Here is a 27794-nt window from a genome sequence, read left to right as displayed (position 1 = left end):
CATAACATACAGTTTCAATAATGTGGTTTTTTTTTTATTGATGTTAAATATGCTCCTAGGAGTTGCACTGCAATGAAGTAATTTCATAGAAAGGCAAACCAGATTTGCTTGTCAGATAATAAATATATATGTTCATAATTAGAACAGATTTATATTTCCAGCAAGGAGCATAATGGAAAGAAGACGGCAGTATGGAAATTTTGTGCCCTGCAACAGTAGTGATGTATTTCGCCTGAGATCGCTTTCAGACAGACACAAGATTCTGAAAATTAAAGGTGTGGGGAGGAGTTGAAGAAAGTTCTTTTGAGGACCCATCAAGAGAGCAAAGATCTTAAACCAGAGGTGGTGGTATTTAGGGTAAGCATTTGAAAGAGTCTTAAACATGAGCCTTGTTTGCAGAGCAGACAACTAACGGTGGCCGGAGGTGTTAGGAATAAGCTAGTCCTGGGAGGGAGATAGGCTTCAATACTTGTGTCAACCCGGCTGAGCATCCTGAACTTCCTTGGGTCTGAGACCTCCACAAAATGCTCAGCAGGCACTCCAGGCTTGGAGAGGAAGCCCCAGCATCTCAAGGGAGCCAATCACTCCTCTGGAATGGTTCAGAATGACAGCACAAGGAACTGAAAGAGGCTTATGTATACGACAGAGCAGACTGAGGACCAGATGCCCTGCTTGAAGTCTCCCCATCAGAAGCTGGGCTTCTGGTTCCCGATGCTTCTCCCAACACATCACTGGGGGGGACAGTGATATCTAGATCAAGCCTATGGTTCTCTTTTAGTCCCATGGGTTGACCTTTGACACTGATCTATCAACTGCACATTTTCAGGTCTAGAAGGTGAATACATTTATGTGAGTTTTCATAAAGTGCTGAATGTCAAAAATGGTTCTGAGAAGGCTCCTCTGTGACCCAGCACATCAGGCGCTACAAAGGCAATTCCCCAAAACAACAGAGGGATCTACAGGACTTCAGAGGGGCTGCATGTGTATCTATAAGGGCCCGCTCACAGGGAGCAGAGGAGCAGGGCAGGTCAGAGGAGGAAAGTCCCAACCAACCTCCACTCACAGGACGGGGCAGGGATGCAGTGGGCTTAGCCTCACAATGAGAGCAGCGCTAGCCCAGGGACAATAGAATAGATCCAGCGATTTTCTAGATGCCTTGTGTTAACAGTAGATGTTTACATACAGATGGTTACCTTGTTAGAGCTTCCCTCTTCTTCTCGACCCAGAGGAGAAGAGGCCTGCACTCCAGCGCTCAGAAGGGGCCTGATGGGAAGAAGCACTTTCAGCCCCAGGTAGGGGGGGGGCCTCTGCCTATTACTGCCTAAGGGAGAGGGCCCAGCGCCTGGCTCCAAGTCCTTCTGGTACTTTCCTTTTGCTCTCCCATCAGACAGGAAGCTTTGCCAGGCCTCTTAGGGAAAGCTGTGGCTTCCAGCATCACCCAAACCTGCTGGAATTGGAATGTTTAATTCCGGGGAGAAGAGACACAGATGGAAGGCCACCTTCTTGCATCCTCTCTGTCAGCTGAGCTTTCCACCTACATCTGCTGCTTATGTCTTACTTCCCAACTAGCTCTGAATCCAGGATAGGAAGAGACTGTATATCCTGCCTAAAACCTGACACCTTAATGTCTGGAAAAGGGAGGTCACCCATGCTGAGCACTGGCACAGAGAAGGCAAGGGCCACCTCCAGCACGGGTGGCATTCTTTGCTCCAGGGCCATGGAGACACCTCAGAACCCCCTTCAACGGGGTGTTTGCAGCAGCATCACTGCCACTGAACTGCCTTTGCAACATGAACTATAACCTGTTTGTTATTCCTGTTCCTGCATACCGGACATGGGCTGTGTTTTCTAGAAAAACTCTTTCTTACCGTACTTAGCCAGATGGCTTCTGCCTCTCACTCATTTATTCATTCACTGTACAAATATTTAATAAGCAGTTTATAACCAAGTGGGAGAGAAAACAGCAGATATTTTCCTTAATGAACTTCTTTTAAAGAATTAAGCACTGAACATAATATAGTACCATGAGCCCGACTGAGAAGACATATTCTCACTACTCTCATGGCTACAATTTAAAAAAGAAAAAAAACTCAAACATTCTCTGAGAATTGCAGGCCATCCCCCATGAATGAGGGTGGTGACTGTACGTTCCATCTGATGGCGGAGAACTCGGAGGGATCCTAACCCCACCATGGGAGTTCCTAGGACCCTACAAATAGCCCTATACTGGAAGGCATACATTCTGTTCCCAAACTCCATCGCTACTCCTCTATTCTGAATACACTTAGGCTTTGAATACACTTCAGGTTTTTCCTTCCCACGGAAGGTTATCAGAGAGTGAGATGTACGAGTGCTCAACAACATGGAGGAAGGAATTGAGAACATTTGCTTGAAAGAATCCAACTTCAAATACTCTTCCCAGTAAATAATACAGTTTCCTCATCCTTAATCAACAGAAATGAAAGGAAGGAGACGGGATATAAGACTATGAGTTCAAACAAAAACAAAAGCAGAAATAACTCCAAAATCAGGAAAGGAAAACACACACTCATTGGCTGATCTTGGAGCATCGATAGACAGATAGACAGATAGGTAAATTGACAGATCAATCAATAGATAGACGAATGTCCAGGGAAGGAGATAGAGAGAAAGAATTTTCCAAGATACTTGGAAGGAAAAGTAAGCATAACCCAACACTCTTGTGTTTTTCTTCCTTTCCTTTCCCCCCTTCTCTTTCTTTCTATTGCTCAGAGATCATAGCCTTTCAGGAAAGGGAGTTGAGTATCAGCTGGGTGTTAATTAGAGGACTTGAGTTCGCTGGTACAGAAGGATTAGCACGAGCCAGCCACACGATGCTCGGCTAATCCCTCACCTGAGGCACCGGAGCCGCCAGGGCCTGGTGGGGCTGTGTGGGCAGGACTTCCCAGGAAATCAGAGGATCGCTTCCTGACAGCTCCATCTGCCGAGTGCCAGCACCTGGCCTGCTTTGATGATGGGTTTTACCCTAATCAGACCACCCAGGAACTGAAGGGACAAGGAAGCCAGCTGAGCTTCTGAGAGATGTCCATGCTGCTACCAGGAGGATTACAGAATCAAGGCATTCTTGTTATCTGTCAAATCTTTGTACATTCCTACACAGGCGGGAGGAAATGCCATTTGGGCTTATGCCTGTGGAGTTTATAGCCTTGTAACTTCACGTTCTAATTTTTTTTAGAACACCAAGGAGAAGTTCCACAACATGAAAGGCACCAAGGCCAACCTCAACTTCAGAAGTCTCAGGGAAAGGAAGGGAATTAGGGGGCATCCATTCCGTCTGCAGATGCCAGCTCATGGGGAGAAATCACTGGACTTACGAAGTATGAACACACTAGTCAGAAAGGCAAACACTCTTAAGGGACTAATGACCTTCATCAAGAAAGAGTTTCTTCCTTCAGTAATTATTGGCATGTCCTGGTCAGAATGGCTGCTATCAAAATGTCTACAAACAATAAATGCTGGAGAGGGTGTGGCAAAAAGGAAACTTCTTACACTGTTGGTGGGAATGCAAACTAGGACAGCCACTATGGAGACCAGTGTGGAGATTCCTTAAAAAACTGAAAATGGATCTGCCATATGACCCAGCAATCCCACTGCTGGGCATACACACCGAGGAAACCAGAATTGAAAGAGACACGTGTACCCCAGTGTTCATCACAGCGCTGTTTATAATAGGATATGGAAGCAACTTAGATGTCCATCAGCAGACGAATGGATAAGAAAGCTGTGGTACATATACACAATGGAATATTACTCAGCTATTAAAAAGAATGCATTTGAATCAGTTCTAATGAGGTGGATGAAACTGGAGCCTATTATACAGAGTGAACTAAGTCATAAAGAAAAACACCAATACAGTATATTAACACATATATATGGAATTTAGAAAGATGGTAATGACAACCCTATATGCGAGACAGCAAAAGAGGCACAGATGCAAAGAACAGACTTTTGGACTCTGTGGGAGAAGGCGAGGGTGGGATGATTAGACAGAAAAGCGTTGAAACATGTATATTACCATATGTGAAATAGATCACCAGTGCAGGTTTGATGCATGAAACAGGGCACTCAAAGCTGGTGCACTGGGACAACCCTGAGGGATGGGATGGGGAGGGAGGTGGAAAGGGGTTCAGGACAGGGGGACACATGTACACCCGTGGCTGATTCATGTCAATGTATGGCAAAAACCACCACAGTATTGTAATTAGCCTCCAATTAAAGTAAGTAAATTAATTTTAAAAATAATAATAATTATTGGCATGTATTTTCTGCCCTCAGTCCAGACATGAGCTCGAGCTGGATCTGTGTGTGGTGTCGTCCACAATCAAAGTCAATGCAGGACATCTCAGTCTAAGTGGACCCTCAGATGCTCAGGTATGATCCAAGGACATCTATGACTATTTAATGGGTCCCAAGCCCTAAAAGTAACATTCTAAAATGATTATTTACATTCAGGAAGGAAAGAGGAGGAAAGTACCATGTATTTCATGGTGCTCGGACATAAAAACCATGGGGTGCTGGTCTGACAGGCAGGGAGACAAAGGGAAAAAGCAATTCACATAGATACACAGGAGCATAAAAAGAGATGACTGTATAAAGCACATATAATTTAAGTGAAATGAAGGTTCTTATCAGAAAAGATTTGAGAACAGTAACAGCCTTTATTTGTGTGTGTGCTCAGTCCTGTCCAACTCTTTTGCAAACCCATGGACTGCAGCCCGCCAGGCTCCTCTGTCCATGGGACTCCCCAGGCAAGACTACTGGATTGGGTTGCCATGCTCTCCCCCAGGGGATCTGACTGACTCAGGGATCGAACCTGTTTCTCTTGTTTCCTGCATTGGCAGGCAGGTTCTTACCACTAGCGCCACTTGGGAAGTGCCATATATACTTTTAATATATACTATACTCTTTCTATATGTACACATATGTATGTATATGTGTGTATAAATGTACACACACAAACACGTATGCACAGAGAACCCTATTGGTTCTGTTTCTCTGAAGAACCCTAATACAAATGTTAGCCTTTTATTATTACTTTACGGCTGAGAAAGATGAGACGTGCGAGGGATCAATACCACATGCAAGATTCCATCTTGATTGACTGTTTCCACAAGGATCGTCCTGTTTGATCTTGGATCCCAGAGAACTCGGGCAGAATGTCAAGAGGATGATCTACTTAACACACACAGCTGGTTGTTTCCTTCCCATCACAAAATAAATATAAATGTTTAGTTTAGCTTAAATGTAAATGTTTAAGATGCACTTAAGTAACATTTGACATCCTGATCACAAAGGTCTTTACACTTAGCTCACCTACTCACGTAAACACAATGACGGGATTCTTGGATTTAGAAGAGAAAAGGGCTTCTCTTTTACTTTGTTGGCCCTCCTTTTCACTGGGTTAAAGAACCTAAGCCCCCTTCCAACACAACAGTTTCTTTCTGTTTAGATCGACACTGTACCGGCAGGAGTATTTAAATATTTGCAACAAATTGGAATGAATTATCCAGAAACATCCAACTATGTCCAGCTTGGAAAAGGCTATGATGTATTAAAGTAGAAACTACCAATTTTCGTTCATATTTCTTAATGCCACACAGGGACAAATATAGCTATTTGTTAAAGCTAAGCTTCCGGAAACATTTGATATTCTACTTTTGCATTAATGAAACACTTGAAATAGAAGAAGTGAAATTTACATTTCTTTCATTATCTGTTTATGGCATTAATAAGAATAACTTTGCTAGTGTGTCAATTTTCTCTTGAAGCAAATTTAAGTTGTTAAGAGTACATAAAAGCTTTATATTTAAGTCTTGTTCTAAACGATGACTATATTGTTCTGATGGGGCCTGCAGCATTGAGATGACAGTCAGATATGTTCCAGTGTACTGAACTAAAAGCTAATTTAGGGGAAAAATATCCCTTCTTTCACAAACACTGAGATCTGAGATTTCTCATTAGAGTTCACCTCCAAATACATATACATCTGACATGGCAGATGACTCCTGCTATACTTTTTTTTTTAACATTTTTTTCAGTTTTATTGAAAAATACTTGACATACATCACTGTAAAAATTTACAGTGTACAGCATGATGGCTTGATTTACATCTATCATAAAATAAGCCACAATAGGTTTAGTGAACATTCATCTCTCACATGGATACGATAAAGAGGAAAGAAAAGGCCTTCTGTGATGAGAACTCCCAGGCGGCTCAGTGGTAAAGACTCTGCCTGGAATGCAGGACATGTGGGTTCAATCCTTGCATCAGGAAAATTCCCTGGAGAAGGGAATGGCTACCCATCCTAGGATTCTTGCCTGGAGAATCCCATAGACAGAAGAGCCTGGAGGGCTACAGTCCATGGGGTCACAAAGAGTCAGACACAACTGAAGCGACTTCACACACACATGATGACAACTCTTAGAATCTTCTAAACAACCTTCCATCATGTGGCAACTAATGCTACTATATAATCTTAAACCAGGAGACCCCGACACTCCAGAGCTTCTGGCTATGTTTGCAAGTGAGTGCTCATGGGGTATGTGCATGCTATTCCATTTAATCTGTTACATGGACTTTCCTCTGTGATTATACATTTTTTTATCACTTAAGTAATTAGAAAAATATCCCTCTTAAGTAGATAGAATTTTCGAGTTTTCCAAATTATCTTCCAGATAACTTGTTTTCAGAAACCAAAGCTAGAACTAGAACTAGGAGGCAATTCCACTTTATTTTGTTTTCTGTCTGTCGAATTCTCACCTTTGTTTCCTGACCACCACCTCCTCACTCCCTTTCTTCATGCTCCAGATTACTAGGTCCATATTAAAGGGAATTGGAAAAGGTCTGCAGAGGCTGAAGACCCATCAGTGGAGAATGAGTATTTCCAGAATATTGCTTTGAAGCCATGAATAGGGAAATGAGCGTCTACTTCTGTGGAGACCAAATCAGGACAGTCAAGCCCCCTCTCTCCAAGAAGGAGGGTCCAAGTGAGAGCCCATCATTAGGGTATGGACGGTGCATGGGAGTTCCTCTGGCAGTCAGAGCAAAAGAAACTGGCTCAGCGCTGCTCTAAATTCACAGGAACTGCCAAAAATTCCTCCAAAATTCCTTAGAAGATTCAGCAGCCATTCCTGCTATGAGAAGCTTGGCCTAAAAGATTTCTGTAGGGAGAAGTCTTTCAGGCAGTCTAATAAGTTACCATGCCATTGTCATGTTATGCTTTCTAGAGCTGCCTTGCATGCCATGCGCAGTAAACCTTCCAATTTTATATAATCTAAATTACATGTAGTGGCAGAGATGGCTAACTACATATTACTATCCATTCTCCCCTTCCTCTTTACTAACTGCACCCAAATTTTGTTGGATGAGGCAATGTACTCACTTGATAAGTCATATTTCCCAATTTTTGCAGTGACTACTCATGTGGTTTAATTTCTTTCAATGAGATACAAGAAGTTATCTGTTGGGGCATCTGAGAAAGTTCCTTAGGTAGACAGTTACTCAGCTGGTAGCCCTTCTTCTGTCCATTCCCCTCCTTTCTAGCAGGGAGAGCAACATGATGGCTGGAGCTGCAGTAACTACCTTGTGACAATGAAGTAACTTTGAGGAAAGAAGTTACACACTAAGAATCTGCCTGCAGTGCAGGAGACCCGGGTTCAATCGCTGGGTAGGGAAGATCTTCTGGAGAAGGGAATGGCAATCCACTCCAGTATTCTTGCCTGGAGAATCCCATGGGCAGAGGAGGAGCCTGGAGGGCCACAGTCCATGGGTTGCAAAGAGTCGGACACGACTGAGCCACTGACAGGACTACTACTAAGGATGGTAACACAAAGAATGAGCCTGAGGCAATGATGATGTCGTGGCTAAACAGCCTGTTGAGATCAATCAACTTGTCAATCTTTTAAAGATACACATGGCTTATCTTTCAGGTACCTTGGTCACCCCTTTCTCTAGTCAATTATTCAGCACTTCCTGAGCGTGCCACGGGCTGAAGATACAAACATGCGTGAGATGTAGTCATAACAGTCTACTGGGGGAAACATTCAGGTAAGCAGCAGCATACGTTTTATATTACACTAAGATGCTTATCATCATGCATTTAGAAGATGCTTTTATATAACATACATATGTGAAATCTAGGAAAATGGTACAGATGGTCTTATTTGCAAAGCAGAAATAGAGACACAGACATTGAGAACAAATATATGGGCACCAAGTGGGGAAAGGGGTGACGGCTGAATGAACTGGGAGATTTGGGATTGACATATATACACTAGTGATAATATACATAAAATAGATAACTAATGGGAACTTACCACATACAGCTCAGGGAACTCCACTGAATGCTCTGTGGTGACTTAAATGGAAAGGGAGTCCAAAAAAGAGGAGCTATATGTATACATACGGCCAATTCACTTTGTTGTACAGCAGAAACTAACACAACATTGCAAAGCAACTATATTCCAACAAAAATTAATTTTAAAAACTAAAAAAGAATAATAAAAGATGTCTATTAAGTACTTGCTAAGTGCTTACTCCTTGGAAGAAAAGTTATGACCAACCTAGGTAGCATATTCAAAAGCAGAGACATTACTTTGCCAACAAAAGTCCGTCTAGTCAAGGCTATGGTTTTTCCAGTGGTCATGTATGGATGCGAGAATTGGACTGTGAAGAAAGCTGAGCACCAAAGAATTGATGCTTTTGAACTGTGGTGTTGGAGAAGACTCTTGAGAGTCCCTTGGACTGCAAGGAGATCCAACCAGTCCATTCTGAAGGAGATCAGCCCTGGGATTTCTTTGGAAGGAATGAAGCTAAAGCTGAAACTCCAGTAATTTGGCCACCTCATGGGAAGAGTGAACTCATTGGAAAAGACTCTGATGCTGGGAGGGACTGGGGACAGGAGGAGAAGGGGACAACAGAGGATGAGATGGCTGGATGGCATCACTGACTCGATGGACGTGAGTCTGAGTGAACTCCGGGAGTTGGTGATGGACAGGGAGGCCTGGCGTGCTGCGATTCATGGGGTCGCAAAGAGTTGGACACGACTGAGCGACTGAACTGAACTGAACTGATGTGCTAGGTGCTCTCCTAGCAACATATGACAATGAGTTTATATTCCAGATGGCAAGGGGAAGAGCAAGAGAGGAAACAAAAATAATGAAGAAAATTAATGAACAAGGCAGCTTCAGAAAATATGGGTGCTGAGATAGAGGGACTGCTGGGGGGCTATATTAGATACATTTGAGAAAAAGCCTCTCTATGAAAATAATATTGAAACTGAGATTCTGAACAAAGAGGAAAAAGAGCCCTGTGAAAAGCTAGGGAAGGAATCTTCCTGGCAAAGGCAGAGCAGATGCAAAGGTCCTGGGGTAGATATACAGTCAGCATGTTAGAGGATGGTAAGAACTGTACAAAAAAGATCTTCACGACCCAGATAATCATGATGGTATGATCACTCATCTAGAGCCAGACATCCTGGAATGTGAAGTCAACTGAGCCTTAGAAAGCATCACTATGAACAAAGCAGGTGGAGGTGATGGAATTCCAGTGGAGCTATTTCAAATCCTGAAAGATGATGCTGTGAAAGTGCTGCACTCAATATGCCAGCAAATTTGGAAAACTCAGCAGTGGCCACAGGACTGGAAAAGGTCAGTTTGTATTCCAATCCCAAAGAAAGACAATGCCAAAGAATGCTCAAACTACCACACAATTGCACTCATCTCACATGCTAGTAAAGTAATGCTCAAAATTCTCCAAGACAGGCTTCAGCAATACATGAACCGTGAACTTCCAGATCTTCAAGCTGGTTTTAGAAAAGGCAGAGGAACCAGAGATCAAATTGCCAACATCTGCTGGATCATGGAAAAAGCAAGAGTTCCAGAAAAACATCTATCTCTGCTTTATTGACTATGCCAAAGTCTTTGACTGTGTGGATCACAATAAACTGTGGAAAATTCTGAAAGAGATGGGAATACCAGACCACCTGACCTGCCTCTTGAGAAACCTATATGCAGGTCAGGAAACAACAGTTAGAACTGGACATGGAACAACAGACTGGTTCCAAATAGGGAAAGGAGTACGTCAAGGCTGTATATTGTCACCCTGCTTATTTAACTTATATGCAGAGTACATCATGAGAAACGCTGGGCTGGAAGAAGCACAAGCTGGAATCAAGATTGCCGGGAGAAATATCAATAACCTCAGATATGCAGATGACACCACCCTTATGGCAGAAAGTGAAGAGGAACTAAAAAGCCTCTTGATGAAAGTGAAAGTGGAGAGTGAAAAAGTTGGCTTAAAGCTCAACATTCAGAAAACGAAGATCATGGCATCCAGTCCCATCACTTTATGGGAAATAGATGGGGAAACAGTGGAAACAGTGTCAGACTTTATTTTTGGGGGCTCCAAAATCATTGCAGATGGTGACTGCAGCCATGAAATTAAAAGACGCTTACTCCTTGGAAGGAAAGTTATGACCAACCTAGATACCATATTCAAAAGCAGAGACGTTACTTGGCCAACAAAGGCCCATCTAGCCAAGGCTATGGTTTTTCCTGTGGTCATGTATGGATGTGAGAGTTGGACTGTGAAGAAGGCTGAGCGCTGAAGAATTGATGCTTTTGAACTGTGGTGTTGGAGAAGACCCTTGAGAGTCCCTTGGACTGCAAGGAGATCCAACCAGTCCATTCTGAAGGAGATCAGCCCTGGGATTTCTTTGGAAGGAATGATGCTAAAGCTGAAACTCCAGTACTTTGGCCACCTCATGCGAAGAGTGGACTCATTGGAAAAGACTCGGATGCTGGGAGGGATTGGGGCAGAAGGAGAAGGGGACGACAGGGGATGAGATGGCTGGATGGCATCACGGACTTGATGGACGTGAGTCTGAGTGAACTCCGGGAGTTGGTGATGGACAGGGAGGCCTGGCGTGCTGCGATTCATGGGGTCGCAAAGAGTTGGACACGACTGAGCGACTGAAATGAACTGAACTGAACTGATAACTCACACAGAAGCCCTTAGCTCTGACTAGGGGAAGGGAGAAATCAAGGAAGTTTTCCAAGCTGGCCTTGGCTACAACCATGACCTCCTCCTCTCTAGAGCAGAGGTATTCCCAACAAAGAAGGAGCAGTGACTGGATCCCCTCTCCACCCATGCCCACCTCACCCCTGGCTCAGTGACACCACCATCTGTGTCTCACTCCGAACAGATTTTACTTCCCTGAGAAATAGTCATGTGAGACTCAGAGAAAAAAAAACAGAAGAAACCCATCCTTCTCCTTCCCTGTTGGAGGACATTGTTGGCAGCATCACCACATCAACAGTGACTGTCATGAATAAGACCAAGCCTGTTCCCAGATTAATGGCCATTCGAAAGTTCACTAAAACCCCATCCCTGTTTGAAGTCTGCCAGGGACCTCTGACTGAAACAGTCAACTGTATCTTCCCTGAGCATATGCCAAGCTGTCATGGAAGAGAAACTGCCCCCAAGACCTCAAAGCTGCAGAGAGTGCACAGCAAGTGAAACACACAACTCAGCCCCTTCCTCCAAAGCCCAGGGGAGGACCCAGGGATGCTCTTCAGTGGCTCCACCACAAATACTAAGAAGAGGGTGACAGCCCATTATTTGAACCCTCGGGAATGTAGACAAACACTAGTCCACTGACTTTAGAAGATTCACAGGTGATGTATTTGGTTTTCACTGGATGATGATATTATTACATGGACAATAATTCTTTGATTTTTAAAAGAAAATGTGGCACTGTCTTCCTCTCAAACCCCAAAGATCTCTTTTCCTCTGGAAAAAAAAAATGATAGTTTATTGAGTGAAAGCGTTTTTCCTCATTTTAGTAAAGATTCTTTCTCCCGTTTCATAGATTTACTGCCCTCCATAACTGTCAAATTATTACCTGGTGATCTATTTCTAATGAACTCAACTTGGTTAAAAAAAGAAGCCCAATGTGGAATAACAGTTTCTCATCAGCTTCCTATTACCCCCCTGCTGACGGTTCATGGTCTCTTGTGTAATAACGGATCTGAGGGCGATCTTTGCGGAGTCTTCTGGTGCTTCCCTTCTTGTATGTTTCTCTCAGATTGGTACTTCATTTAACACTGGGACCAGGAGATCATCCTTCCCACTGAAGTCTCTATTTGCAACTTTTGCTTGGATGTTCATCAACATGAGGCTGAATGTTCCTTTCAACCTAACCCACTTCTGCCTTCTATGAGTTCTCTGTATTTAAAATAAGTCTACTTGCATTAACTTTTTGTTCTAATGGCCACAACTGGCCTTGGGGTTGATTATCTTGGGTTAGAGTTGATTATATTCTTTGCATGTTATCACAAGGGCCTCCCAGATGGTGCTAGTTGTAAAGAATCTGCCTGCCAATGCAGGAGACGTAAGAGACCTGGGTTTGATCCCTGGGTCAGCAAGATCCCTTGGAGGAGGGCCTGGCAACCCACTGCAGTGTTCTTGCTTGGAGAATCCCATGGACAGAGGAGCCTGATGGGCTACAGATCTTAGGGTCACAAAGAGTCAGACACAACTGAAGTGACTTAGCACACAGGTTGTCACAATGTGAATATTTCTCACTAAAAATTAAAACTATTTAAATGTACTAGCGATTGCCCTATCAGTAATAACATCCATACTCAGCAATGTCTTAATAAGTAAAGTAGAGTTGATCAGACAAAAACTGAACTTAAGGCAAAGCAGACTCACAGATGGTGGAGAATCTGAATTCCTGCTTCTTCAGAAATCTAGAGTTCTTGGTGAAAGATTACCAGCCACATCAAATTACACCACGTGACAGGCACTCTGACCTGAAGAAAATAACAAGAAGCAGCCCTTCTCTCCCTGCAGGTTGAGAAGCTGACATCCTATGGAAGAATCAACATGCTCTCCTACTTCTTGCTCTTTGGCTTTTTCAGCACTTAACACGCTATGAGCCATGCTTGGCCCTGGCTGTTCAAAGAAGTATAAGACGAGGCAGCGGGTGCCAGAGCGGCCAAGGAGCTGCCCTCTACCCAGGGTGACATATGGTCGATAACCCATGGGATCCAAGTCCAGAAAGAAATCTCTCTTTCAAGATAAAATATAATAATCATGGTTTAAAATATACATTATTTTACATTCGATTAAGAAAAGAAATGGACCTCAAGAAATGGACCTCTCTTGGGTATTTTTTTAAAACAGACTTTTAGAGAAACAGCGCTAAGGAGTCTGGATGAATCTGGGATGTATGCTCTTGAACGTGACTCCGCCATTCAAGCATGCCACAGAAAACTGCACTAAAATCCCACACCTCTGCACTAATGCCAGAGGGACAAAGGCAAGACCTGACCCTCCTGCTGAGGTGCCCTCGTCCTCAGAGATGAGTGAACACACGGAGATAACTCTGGGTACAGGGCAATGAGGGCTGGTGCAGAGACAGGGACCATGCACAGAGGAACCAGCAATCCGAGAATGGCCTTTAGCTTGTTCTTGGGAGACAAATATGACTTCTAAGACCTGGTATCCTTTTACTGAGAATTAGTTTGGCATTTCCACTCCTTCAAAGTAACAGTGTCTCTTTCTCCCACTGTTCAGACACCACCAGGATGGATGCAGAAGACACAAATGCATAATTCTCTGCTTGTCTATTTAGCAAAACAAGCAGCAAGCAAACAATTCTTTGACCAGATAAAACTCCTAGGCTCATGGAACTCTGAGGAAACCATCTACATCTTCCTTGTAGACTGGTGGCAACCATGACTCCCTCTCCAGAGACAGGTGAAGAGCAGAGATCAGAAGCCCCATCAAGGCTTCTTGGTTCCCATTACACCTTCTCACCTGTGAAGTCAGACCACTCACCCAGGCATCCCAGTGGTCCCTACCAGAGGGGATGGAGTCCAGCCCTTGCTGCTCTTCATGAAGGCTCCTGGGGATGGTTTCTGTTTTCCGCTTGTTTCGCTTCTGTCCCGTGCTGTCTAGCCAGGGACAATGAGGACCTCACCATCAATCTTATCCACACCGGGGAAACTATCTGTGATCCAGATTATGCAAACACTGATTCCTTCAATTGGCTTCTTGCTGACTCTAAAGCCTAGTCCACAGGCATATTACACACGGCTCAGCTCTAAACTCTGGGAAAAATAATCGCTAGAGAAGTCATGTTCTCTGAAAGTAAGCCCTGCACCTGGAAGATGCTTGGGGTTGGAACGCAAAGGCTGTAGACAGAAATCTTAGCACCCACTCAGCACTTCTCAAGAAGAGTGTGGGGGATGTGACAGAGGGCTCTGCCTCACACAGGCACAGGCCTGGAGAACATTCAAAATACACAGCCTGGAGGCAAACTGTTACATACGTGATGGATAAACAAGACCACTGTATAGCACAGGCAAAACTCTATTCAATACCCTGTGATACACCATATGGAAAAGAGTTATGAAAAAGAATATTTATATGTGTGTGTGTGTGTGTGTGTGTATAACTGAACTATTTTGCTGTATAGCAGAAATTAATACAACATTGTAAATCAACTATAGTTCAACCAAAGTGAAAGTGTTAGTCAATCAGTCGTGTCTGACTCTTTGCAACCCCATAGACTATAGCCCACCAGGCTCTTCTGTCCATAGGATTTCCCAGGCAAGAATACTGGAGTACCATTTCCTTCTCCAGGGGATCTTCCCAACCCAGGGATCGAACCCAGGTCTCCCACATTGCAGGCAGATTCTTTACCACTGAGCCACCAGGGAAGCCTTTATTTTCAATAAAAAAAAAAAAAAAAATGTACTGAATGATTACTATAAATGACTACATATGTGCAAAGCCAGTTAACTGAATTTTGGACAGATAGAAATTCTTCAGTTACCTACTTCAACGATTTTCTAAATGCTTCACATGTGTCCACTGTGAAGCCTTCTCCTAAGCTCTGAGAGACACCCACAACCCCTGCCTCGCAGACGCATTTCTATCCTGCAGTACGACAGAGGGAAGGATCATGAACTCAAAATATGGTGATGGTCCAGAGGGAGGTTCTGACCTCCTCCTGGGGGATCAGGAGACACCAGCATCTCCAAAATTTCTCCACATGCCTCAAATGCAGACATGATGTTTCCCTTGCAGACTGACAGTTATCAAGGATAGAGGGAAGCCAATTAAGGTGGGCCACCCTACTTCAGTTCAGTTCAGTTCAGTCGCTCAGTCGTGTCAGACTCTTTGCGATCCCATGAATTGCAGCACACCAGGCCTCCCTGTCCATCACCAACTCATGGAGTCACGAGTCAGTGATGCCATCCAGCCATCTCATCCTCTGTCGTCCCCTTCTCCTTCTATCCTCAATCCCTCCCAGCATCAGAGTCTTTTCCAATGAGTCAACTCTTCGCATGAGGTAGCCAAAGTACTGGAGTTTCAGCTTTAGCATCAGTCCTTCCAAAGAACACCCAGGACTGATCTCCTTCAGAATGGACTGGTTGGATCTCCTCACAGTCCAAGGGACTCTCAAGAGTCTTCTCCAACACCACAATTCAAGCATCAATTCTTCGGTGCTCAACCTTCTTCACAGTCCAACTCTCACACCCATACATGACCACAGGAAAAACCATAGCCTTGACTAGACGAACCTTTGTTGGCAAAGTAATGTCTCTGTTTTTGAATATGGTATCTAGGTTGGTCATAACTTTCCTTCCAAGGAGTAAGCGTCTTTTAATTTCATGGCTGCAGTCACCATCTGCAGTGATTTTGGAGCCCAAAAAAATAAAGTCTGACACTGTTTCCCCATCTATTTCCCATGAAGTGATGGGACCGGATGCCATGATCTTCGTTTTCTGAATGTTGAGCTTTAAGCCAACTTTTTCACTCTCCACTTTCACTTTCATCAAGAGGCTTTTTCTCCTGGCCACCCTTCTTAGAAATCAATAATAGAGGAATAAAAACTAGGTCAAAGTTTACATTTATTTTTGGACACTTGGGTAAAATGGTTTGTTAAGAAAATAATACTAAGAATGGGCATGTGGGAGGGTGATTTATAACCTACTTAGGAGGCTAAACTATCTCAGGCAGCTTTAATCCCTAATTACATACAAATGAGTAACTAATCGCCAACCTTTAAGCCATGATTGTGCCTTTTCATTTGTGCATTACCCAGCAGGCCTTGCCTACATCTGAGATAAAAACATTATTTTGAAGATGTGTCACTTGTGGGTTTCTATTTGGCAACATTTTGTTGCTCGCATGCCAGCAAATGTGTTATTTGATCTATTCAGTCATTAGGTAAATATTTAGTCCACACCTATTATGTGCAAAGCCGTGTGTGTGTGTGTGTGTGTGTGTGTGTGTGTGTGTGTGTGTATGCAGTAGTCACTCAGTCGGGTCTGACTCTTTGCAACCCTATGGATTGTAGCCCACCAGGCTCCTCTGTCCATGGGATTTCTCAGGCAAGAATACTTTCTTCCTTCTCCAGGGGATCTTCCCAACCCAGGGATCAAACTCGAGTCTTCTGCGTTGCAGGCAGATTCTTTACGGTCTGAGCCACTGGGAAGCCCAGGAAGTACTGTAACAGATTAGAAAAATAAACAAACATCTAAACAAGTTCATGGAATAGAAAATTAAAAAAAGAGATGTATCGATGAACTGCGTGATACTTTCACAGGAAGTGGAAGTGGCATCTGACCAGGGAGATCACGACGGGGGTCTTTAGGACCAGCTGGAGGGTGGGGTGTGGGTGGAGACTGTAAATCAGCCAGGAGAGGTGGGAAGCACGCCTGGGGTGCATGGGGAATACTGAGACATCAGTTTTTTGTCTTGGAGTCAACCAAAGGACTAGTGGAGGATAAACCTTGGAAGAAAGCTTGGGGAGTCGGAACAGAGCATCCTTCAGCCACAATCAAGCATCTAGACTGAGGCTCTGGACTCCTTTACAACAGGGAGATCACGACACTCAATGTAAGAGCAATAAAGCCAAATTACTTTTCCAGTCCTCTGCAACACAAGATGCTCTCACTTGGGCTGACTGACCTCCTTCCCGCATGCTGGTCTGCACAGTACAGATCCCATGTCTGGGGCCCTTGGAGCTCTTTGCACTCTGCCTTGAGGAAGGCCTGGCAGTTTCCTGCCTGCAGTGTTCAAATTCTGTACTGAAAGAGGAAACAGACAGAACAGACTCCATCTGGAGAGCAGGACTCCATCTTGGGCGGGACTGTGGTCTTTGAGCTTTATGCCCAGTATCTACGGAAACAACAAAGCAACTGGAAAACCAGCCTCCCACCCCCAAGGAAGAGCCCCAGGGCTCCTACCTAGACCCTCCAGCGCCTAAAAGAATACCCTAATTATCTGTGTAACCAAATAGAACCATTCATTCTATTATGCTTACTGGGGTATGACCACAGGCCTATTGATAATTGTCCATTGTTAACTACCTAGGCTTAAGGCATACGAATCACGGGTTAACTTTGATTGTATCTTTCTTTTCCTTTGTTCAGACTAGTTTCAGGGAATTTGGGGAGGTGGGTTTGGGCACGTATGCTTAAGGTTTTTAAAGTTTTCACAAAAACTGGTCTGAGTCCTTGGCTAAGAGGAGACTCTGCCTTGGGCCCGCTGGTGTAATAAACTGCACTCCACTATCTGCATTGTCCTCCTGAGTGAGTTTGTTTCCTGGAACATGTGGCTACAACAATATCACTCATTCCTTTGAGAATCTCCCGGTCTCAGAGACTCTTCCAAATTAAATCCTGCAAAAGCTCCCCACAGTGCCTGGCTGCATCTACGTGCTGGGCCTTGGCTGGGCTTTGTATGCAGGCATTTTTCTTGTAATTCCATTCAATTCTGTTCCACACGGAACAGAAAAACTCAAAGGAAAAGGAAGACGAATGAAAATAGTGGAGAACACAAGGGCCTTGTTAAAGAGCACATCTCTCCCCCACAAATGAGCTTCTCCTGTTGTCCCCAGAGGGCCCCTCTGCCTAATCCTGAGGAAGAATTTAAGTCCTAAAGACACAGCCCAGGAAATCTAAGGCAGAGCCATCATCCTTTATTCCCAACCAACAGTTCCTCCAGGAAGACATCTGAGAATGAAAAATGCTGTATCACAAACAGAAAACAAAAAGCAAACAAAACACAAGAAAAAACAGACATGGGGAAAAAAAAAAAAAAAACCTCAAAAATGAGCTTTCCCTGCCATTAACTCATGACACCATCTAATCCTCAACTAGAGGGAGATGAACTGGGTGGGGCTTGGGGGAACAGGTGGGAAACCTCTGGATGTGTCCTGAATTTACTTGCTCCAAATAAAATTTTAGTTGGAAGAAAAGAAAAGTCCCTTTCAAGGTGACCTTGAGCAAGTTACTCAGGTTTTGGATTTCTCATCTATAAATTGGGAAAATAATATTACCAACCCGATGGGGCTGTCAAGAATTTAGTGAACTAGTTCATGTAAAAGTGCTGAACACACCCACTTTGGATACCTTACTGCTGCTAACATTCATGTAGCAAAACCGTCTTATTTATTTAACTGTTTCCATTACAAGTAAAGTATCTTTCCTTTTAGTTTCTCTAAAGATAGGAGAAAAGATAAACTTTGGGGGAAGTGTATAAAGGCCACTTGGTGTTGAATGTAAACCAATACAATATTGTAAAGTTTAAAAATAAAATTTAAAAGAATACATATATAGTTAAACCATGAAAAAATAAAATAAAACACTCACAGGCTTCTAGGTATGTCTTTTAAAGCCCTTAAAATAATTTTTCAGTGACAAGAAATAGAATAAAATGTCTTTTTAGACAATAACCATGATGTGATATTTTTACTCTTTCCAAGTACTTAAAAAAAAACTCTCTTTTATATTTTCCCTAGCCATTATAGTGAAGAAAGCTGAGCGCTGAAGAATTGATGCTTTTGAAGTGTGGTGTTGGAGAAGACTCTTGAGAGTCCCTTGGGCTGCAAGGAGATCCAGCCAGTCCATTCTGAAGGAGATCAGCCCTGGGATTTCTTTGGAAGGACTGATGCTAAAGCTGAAACTCCAGTACTTTGGCTACCTCATGAGAAGAGTTGACTCATCGGAAAAGACTCTGATGCTGGGAGGGATTGGGGGCAGGAGGAGAAGGGGACGACAGAGGATGAGATGGCTGGATGGCATCACTGACTCGATGGATGTGAGTTTGAGTGAACTCCGGGAGTTGGTGATGGACAGGGAGGCCTGGCGTGCTGCGATTCATGGGGTCACAAAGAGTCGGACACGACTGAGCGACTGAACTGAACTGAACTGAGCCATTATAGAGAAACTTTTACAATCAAATCTCTAATATTAGCAATTTGAATTTATACGAGACAAAGCATTACTAACAGTGATTTTACAGCTAAATCTTAATTACATGTTCAACTGGGTCAAGTAAGTTTGGACAAAGAACTTAATTGTGAAACTAAAGGTGACCTAACAGTAAGATTAAGTGAGTTCTCTTTCCGTTCTTTCTGTTCTCAGCTATTTCTACATTTGTGGTTAGGTTCCTCGGGTTTTGTTTTCGCTTTGTAATCCATCCAAAAATAAGAGGGGAAACAAGATAAAGGAAAGTGGATGTGTGGGGAAATACGTGATAAACATTCCAAGAGAGGAACAATGAAATTATGTGTTGAATCTCAATATTCTCTTTGGTAAAAGAGATATAAAGTCACAGTATTCTGGATTCCAATGCCTGGGGTATCAGAGACAATTAACTGTTTCTTCTTTGAATGATCACAAGAAATCATTAGTACTAGTAATAATGAAAATAACATGGCTGAACAAAAACTGAGTGGGTTTTGCTTTGGTGTGTGCTTTGAGTGCATTGCCGTATCTATGAAATCATTTTATTTTACAAAATTAAGATTAAAAGAATAGACTTAACCATTTTAAACTCATAGATGGAGAATGTATGCAACAAAGAAAGAACATTTATTAATTTATAGTTCAGCATTTTACTATTCTAATTCAATATCCACTCTGTCATGAGTAAAGAATGAATCAAGTCATAATTACTCTTCAAAATAATGTTTCTGACAAAAACTGAATGCCTGTCCTTGAGAACATCTTTCTGAGTTTCAATCCATAAAGAGGATTCCTTTGCAAAAATAATTTAGAGTCTCTGTGATTCTTCCAAGGATTTCTGTTTTCAAAATACCTACCAGGCCATCATCCGGGTTGATTTTTCTAATTACTAACTTGTTTAACCGCCAAATGCTCATTTGCCAATGGCACACTACCTGATTCGAGTAGTTCTTCATCACTCTCACTGATATGATGAAACTAAGATGTGCGTGTCCCATTTCCAAGTGTTGTGTTAGCCGCTCAGTTGTGTCCGACTCTTTGGGACCCCATGGACTGTAGCCTGCCAGACTCCTCTGCCCATGGAATTCTCCAGGCAAGAATACAGGAGTGGGTAGCCTTTCCCTTGTCCAGACCCATTTCCAAACTGATGTGTATTTGCAATTTATTGTCACATGTTTATAATCACTTAGTGACAAATAGGATGGGCAGACACAGGGTCAGAAAAAAGACATCTGAATTGGAATTAATATTACAAATGGTGAGTTCACTTGTAAATATTGTCATTTGCAAATCTGGAGTGACTGAGTTCTCTAAGAATTAAAAATGAGATATTAACTTGCCTTGTTTAGAGACAAGAGGTACCAGTAGAGTTCTTCCATTTCAGAAAAGTCCTGGGCTTTCTAAGACTGAAACCCTTACTTGCTTCCCTGTATCCCACTACCCACATCCTGAAGATGCTCCCCTGACCTTCCCTCCAATGTTCTGCTTTTCCTCCTTCCCTGATTATCCAATCCTGCATATTACTATTTCTAAGCTTTCTTAGGAAAATAACTATCTAACACACTGGGCTGGCCAAAAAGTTTGTCATTACGGAAAACCCAAATCAACTTTTTGGCCAACCCAATAAAAGCCTTATCTGACTATATCATTTGTTATTAGAAATGGTGCAAAGACAGAAGTCTTCTCCTTCAACACTGCCCTTTACCAGGGCCCTTCTGTTTCTTCCACTAAGGACTGACTAACCCCAGGCATGTGGACCCTAGTGGTTGGGAATGCGGGTGCTGAGAACAGACAGCCCGGTGCAGATCCTGGCTCTCTAACTTACTGTGTGACCTCGGGCGAACTGCTTAACCTCTCTGGGCTTCAGTTTCCTTACCTGTAAAATGTGGGTAGTAATGGTGCTCAACTCAATAGAGTCAGGGAGAAGATGAGATGAGATAATGCGGGAAACACGCCGACACAGTGCCTGGCACCCAGCAAGCACCGAGTAAGATCTGGTCATTACTGGGAACGTCAAGCACCATCCAGGCTACATCAGCAAGAGGCATCAGGATCTGTGCCTGAGCCCTGAAATCTGAAAAGGGGTCTGTATGGTGGGAACTTCAAAAGGAAGCTTCACATTCATGGCTGTGTAATTTGGGACCAGGTAAGAAAGATGATGTTGTGAAAGTGCTGCACTCGATATGCCAGCAAATTTGGAAAACACAGCAGTGGCCACAGGACTGGAAAAGGCCAGTTTGCATTCCAATCCCAAAGAAAGGCAATGCCAAAGAATGCTCAAACTAACACACAATTGCATTCATCGCACACGCTAGTAAAGTAATGCTCAAAATTCTCCAAGCCAGGCTTCAACAGTACATGAACCGTGAACTTCCAGATGTTCAAGGTGGGTTTAGAAAAGGCAGAGGAACCAGAGAGCAAATTGCCAATATCCGGTGGATCATTGAAAAAGCAAGAGAGTTCCAGAAAAACATCAACTTCTGCTTTATTGACTATGCCAAAGCCTTTGGGTGGATCACAATAAACTGTGGAAAATTCCTTAAGAGATGGGAATACCAAACCACCTGACCTGCCTCTTGAGAAATCTGTATGTAAGTCAGGAATCACCAGTTAGAACTGGACATGGAACAACAGACTAGTTCCAAATAGGAAAAGGAGTACATCAAGGTTGTATACTGTCATCCTGCTTATTTAACTTCTATGCAGAGTACATCATGAGAAATGCTGGGATGGATGAAGCCCAAGCAGGAATCAAGATTGCTGTGAGAAATATCAATAACCTCAGATATGCAGATTGACACCACCCTTACGGCAGAAAGAGAAGAACTAAAGAGTCTCTTGATGAAAGTGAAAGAGGAGAGTGAAAAAGTTGGCTTAAAACTCAACATTCTGAAAACTAAGCTCATGGCATCTGGTCCCATCGCTTCATGCCAAATAGATGGGGCAACAATGGAAACAGTGACAGACTTTATTTTTTGGGGGGTGGCTGCAGATGGTGACTGCAGCCATGAAATTAAAAGACGCTTGCTCCTTGAAAGAAAAGCTATGAGCAACCTAGACAGTATATTGAAAAGCAGACAGTACTTTGCCAACAAAGGTGCATCTAGTCAAAGCTATGGTTTTTCCAGTGGTCATGTATGGATGTGAGAGTTGGACCACAAAGAAAGCTGAGCACCGAAGAACTGATGCTTTTGAACTGTGGTGTTGGATAAGACTCTCAGTCCCTTGGACTGCAAGGAGATCCAACCAGTCCATCCTAAAGGAAATCAGTCCTGAATATTCATTGGAAGGACTGATGCTGAAGCAGAAACTCCAATACTTTGGCCACCTGATGTGAAGAACTGGCTCATTTTAAAAGAGTGGGAAAGATTGAAGGCAGGAGGAGAAGGGGACGACAGAGGATGAGATGGTTGGATGGCAACACAGACTCAATGGGCATGAGTTTGAGGAAACTCCAGGAGTTGGTGACGGACATGGAGGCCTGGCATGCTGCAGTCCATGGGGTTGCAAAGAGTCGGACACGGCTGAGCAGCTGAACTGAACTGAACTGAGTAGGGACATACATTCAACACCAGCTGTGCATCCTGGCAATTGTGTGACTCTAGATTGAATATCTAATATATCGTTAGACTTTCCTTCATTATAAAACAGGAACACAATACTCCCCAACACGTGATGATTTTTTTTGGAATTTTTTTGATTTGCAAAATGCATTTGAGAAAGGATCAGAAACAGACTCACACAGCTACTCACAAATGTTCATTTCCCTTTCCTCCTTTAGAACAATGCCCCTCTATTGAATTTGCAAATATCTAGACGAGGACGTGCCATGTAAATAAAAGTACGTTGTGGTCAATTTTAAATCGTTCTATGTCCAAACTATAAGCCTTTGAAGATGGAGGATCAGGAATAGCTTTAACTTCTCAAAGTCACCAAAATCTATTACTTCATCCTGTACAGAAGTGGCTGAGAAATGAACTGAGAAAGTTATCTTACAACATGCTTTCCGGGGCTGTGTTTTAGGTAGTAGCAGTGTGGTGCAGAGGGGTGGGGTGGATGCCAGTTGTTAAAAGCAGTCAGGAAATGGTGAAATGAGAGGCAAGGTGGTGGATGGTTCTACAGACACAATGAGCGGACAGCACGGGAGACAGGGGGACAGATCACCCTGCGAAGGACCTAACTGAGGAGCTGGCTTCCCTCCACAGCCTGTTCCCGTGATCCTCCGCTCCCTCCGAAAATGGTCCACAGCAGGAAACAGGCCGCTCTCACCCATACAACCGCGTGAGTCGTTACGCAGATGTAACAAATGATGAGCAGACATGAAACTGTGTCTTGTGGGTCTGACCGCGTGCCCAAGGTCATGGATTAACTTATGGGCTTCATGGCTTAACCTACCTTGTATACTAATCGCAGGGTCTTATTGTGAATGTGTGTGAACAGATGACATAGATCTTTACCTCTGCTGCACACAAACCAAAATCCCAAATAAAATGTCCTTCTGATCAGGATCAGTGACATCTTTTCATATACATTTAGCATTATATAAATTCAGGGAAATTAAAATTTTAAAATACAAAAAAAAATTAATACCCTGCTTAAATAACAATTTGCCACTCTGACAATTATACACAGAAGGTATTGCTTGTTTTTTTTTTTTCAATCCTCATTCACCTTATAGGACTTTTCTAACTTGTAAGTGTAGCAAAGATCAGTTTCAAACATTTTCTAGTAAATGGTGATATATCTATCTGTCTCCATATAGATATGTGCATGTGTGCTCAGTCGTGTCTGACTCTGAGACTCCACGAACTGTAGCCCGCCAGGCTCCTCTGTCCATGGGATTTCCCAGCAAGAATACTGGAGTGGGTTTTCATTTCCTTTTCCAGGGAATCTTCCCAACCCAGACATCGAACCTGAGACTCCTGCATCTCCTGCACTGGCAGGTGGATTCTTTACCACTGAGCCACCTAGGAATCCTCTCTATATAGATATATACCTATTGAAACTTTGTGGATGCTAACAAGGCAATAGTGCACACAATACTGTAAAAAACTACAGTGCTTAGAAATGCTTCAATTATCACCAAGGTGATGTAGTAAAGCAAAAATGATAAAATATAATTAAACATTATTTACAGAAACGATCAAAAAATAATTGACTTGTACAAACCAGAACTCATATGAAAAAAAGAAACTGATGGATAATAAAATATACTGTATTCTGTCCTCTAGACACAATTACTTCAAGGTAGCAATTAAAGTTATAGGAAGCTGTTAAGTTTCTTTGTGACACTTTATTACTGTGAACTCAAGATTCTTTGATGGAGAATTGCCTCCAAAAAATTCTTATGATGGTGGGATATCTTAATAGGAACTCAAAGATGTGTGTTATAAACAAGTAGAAATGAATTTTGACACAGTCACGACTCGGCTGTACTTGTCACATTTTTGATGCCCAAGAGACAGACTTTTGCTCCAATTAGAAATATCCAATGCTCTGAAAGCCAAGGCTGAGTACAGTTTAATATTAAGAAAAAATTAAATTTTAATGCAAAAATAATATTCTGCAGAAAGACTGGCAGAAGAATATATTTTTACTAATGATGATCATGTCAATGTTTTTTTTTACACATTTCTTTATCATTTAAGGAAGTAGGACAGTGTTCCATAAAGCCATTCCAGTGTCCTTGTAGGAAGCATTCAGTTTTTAAAAGGGTATAAAATCCCACCTTTTGGTCTTTTTTACAGCATATTCAGAGTCTAGAGAATTCTCTGTATACATAGGCACATGTAAACATAAACTCCTCTATACTACGGCAAGGGATGGGGGGAGAGGCTAAGATTTCAAATGTTTTTATACAGATTTAGTAATCACTCAAAAATTTAGATGGTTTTCGTAAAAAATAGTCACAACAAATTTGAAAATTGTATATGTACATCAAACGGCTATCAAGAATCCAGATAATTTTTCATCTGCTTATACTTTCCTTGTCCACAAAAGATGCTTTTTAAAAATATATACAGTTTCAGTCCAAACATACACAAGTGAAGGTAATACAATGGGACAGTAAAAGGAAGAATAGACTGAGGTGCATCCACTGAAAGAAGAGCTGAGTGTGAGACCAGCGGCGGAGCAGGAAGACAGCGGTAGCACGCACCAAGGCCCTCCCACACAGATGTGAGAAGAAGCCTGAGCCATGGGAGTGTTTCCTGAAGCAGAACTGAAATGGAATCATGACAGACGTGGAATGTACCCCACTCTGCCGGAAGCCACTCAATCAGGGGCTGTTTGTTACTGCAGCAGAGCTTGGCTTAAACTGATTGACATGAAGCCTGCATCTGGTTTTTATTAGCAAGTTGTGGTTTGAGGACCTGTCTTTACTCTACCACAAAAGTTATCCCTCTCCTGCAAGGCCTTGTTTTTACATAAAAATAAATGGAAACGATTTGGTGACATTCCTTACAGATGCCTAATTTCAACCCTTCAGTATTATGCCATGAAAGAAATTTCAGGAGCACTTGTGTCCATCATCCATTCCTTTTCATGACAGAACATCTCAGCATTGCTGAACAATAGGCGACAGATTGTCCCCGGAGTGTGGTGACAGACAGGCCTTTCCTGAGAGCGGAACAGAAAGTGGAATAGGAAATAAGGAACTCCCTGGTATTATATGATGAGTCATTACCATTGCCTCTGACTGAGGGGGAAATGGAAGCTTCATGCCCTAAGAATCACAGCGTAAAAGTAGGTTTAACCTGTATAAAGCAAAGTATAAGTACCTACCCACCAAAGTTACAATTTATAGCAAGTTCAGCAGAAAGGACTGACCATGGTGCTCAAGAAACTTCAAGCCCCGTGTTGGGGCCCTGGTATGAAGGGACAACCACTTTCCCTTGCCCATGGGATCTGAACAAGCGTCTCCAATGAAAAAACCACGCAGGCCCCTCACATTCACAGACTGTGTGTGTGTGTGTGTGTGTGTGTGTCCATCTCTACATGGCCAGGTAGAAACCTGCTACATACCTAACTTAATTAAAGGCTGACCCTAAGAATTGGGGAGGGCATTCCAGAGTTATTTTTCCAATGTGTCACTCCTTTACAGGGAAGGGAGTCATGCGAAGCACCTCAGAGTTGCTGGCACAAAGAGATTAAAATCAAAGGAAAACAACCCCGTGTGATAGTTCTCTTAAATTTATCTCTGCAGCCGGTCACATCAGAACATTCACTTATGTTTGTGTGTGGGATGTGGAAGAAGGGAGAGGAGAAGATGGGAGTGAGCCAGTATATCTCTTTACAGAGCGAGAAAGATATAGCCCAGGGTCACAGAAAGACCCCGACCCTGTTGGCCCCAACCAGGCGTTCACAAGGCAACACTGTCTCCAAGGGTGGTGTGAAGGTTCTACAGGACCAGCTGGATCCTCCAGGTTAGAGGGGTCTTTCAGACGGGGCACATGCAACGAGCAAAAAAGAAGCAAACTCTTAAGATCCCTGGAAGATAAGCACACTTTCAATCTTTTTCAGAAAAAAGCCACTCAGTGTGTGGAAATAAAGGGTTGTGATGCTGTTTGATGTATCCTCAGCATCTAAAGCAAGAGAGGCAGGTGGGGCTTTCAAGATGGAACAGTCACAGAACCTGGGTTGGCCTGGCCATAGGCCCAGCAGCATGGCCCATGGCCACTTGGTCCACAGAGTTTCTGGTAGACTTGCGCGTGTACTAAGTCGCTTCCATCATGTCTGACTCTTTATGACCCCATGGACTGTAGCCTGCCAGGCTCCTCTGTCCATGAGATTCTCCATGAAAGAATACTGAAGCAGGCTGTCATGCTGTCCTCCAGGGGATCTTCCCAACCTGGGGATTGAACCAATGTCTCCTGAGGCTCCTGCACTGCAGGCAGATTCTTTACCATTGAGTCACTGGGGAAGCCCTGGTTGACTTGACTCGCCCACAATAATTAAAGCAAAATGCCCCTCATGTCCCTAGGTGGGTAGTTTTCCACCTAGAGCAAGGAAATTGGTCATCACGTTGTCCTCGACCCAGTAAGAGCACTGTTTTCAGTTCTAGATACGCTGTTAGGACAAGATCCAAACATGAGCAAACAGAAAGACAAAGGCTTTGGAGATCAACCTTAAGAACTGAAGATGGAGAGCCTGGAGTACTGGTGGAACCGAGTAACTATCCTCCAGGTATTGGAAGGCTTGCTATCTGATGCAATTCAGGAAATCTTCACTAAGGAACGTCCATGTGGATGATCCCAGGAGTAACACTGACTGTCAAAACAGTCCCTGTCCTTGGGGAGCTTGCACCCCGGTACAGGCTGGGAGGTTAGAAACCACTAGTAAGGACACAGGCAAGTGTGAGGAAGTCCCCCGGGCCCTGGGGACTCACGGGAGTGTGGGGAGGTCATATTTCACTAGAGCGCTTTGTGGAGGGGGGTGAAGTGGGGAGCAAGACTCTCTGAGTATAAGGTAAGAAACAGGACATT

At 43.2% G+C, this 27794-nt stretch overlaps 1 protein-coding gene across 6 annotated transcripts in view; it reads right to left on the bottom strand.

Annotated features, from left to right (window-relative positions):
* AFF3 (ALF transcription elongation factor 3) overlaps positions 1–27794 on the bottom strand; it is a 587368-nt gene that overhangs the window by 404732 nt on the left and 154842 nt on the right. The window lies entirely within an intron of this gene.

The sequence above is a fragment of the Bos mutus genome, chromosome 11 (assembly GCF_027580195.1).
Source record: "Bos mutus isolate GX-2022 chromosome 11, NWIPB_WYAK_1.1, whole genome shotgun sequence".
NCBI classification, from domain to species: domain Eukaryota; kingdom Metazoa; phylum Chordata; class Mammalia; order Artiodactyla; family Bovidae; genus Bos; species Bos mutus.
Note: the sequence above shows the minus strand (reverse complement) of the source record. Positions and strands in the feature narration are given on the sequence as shown.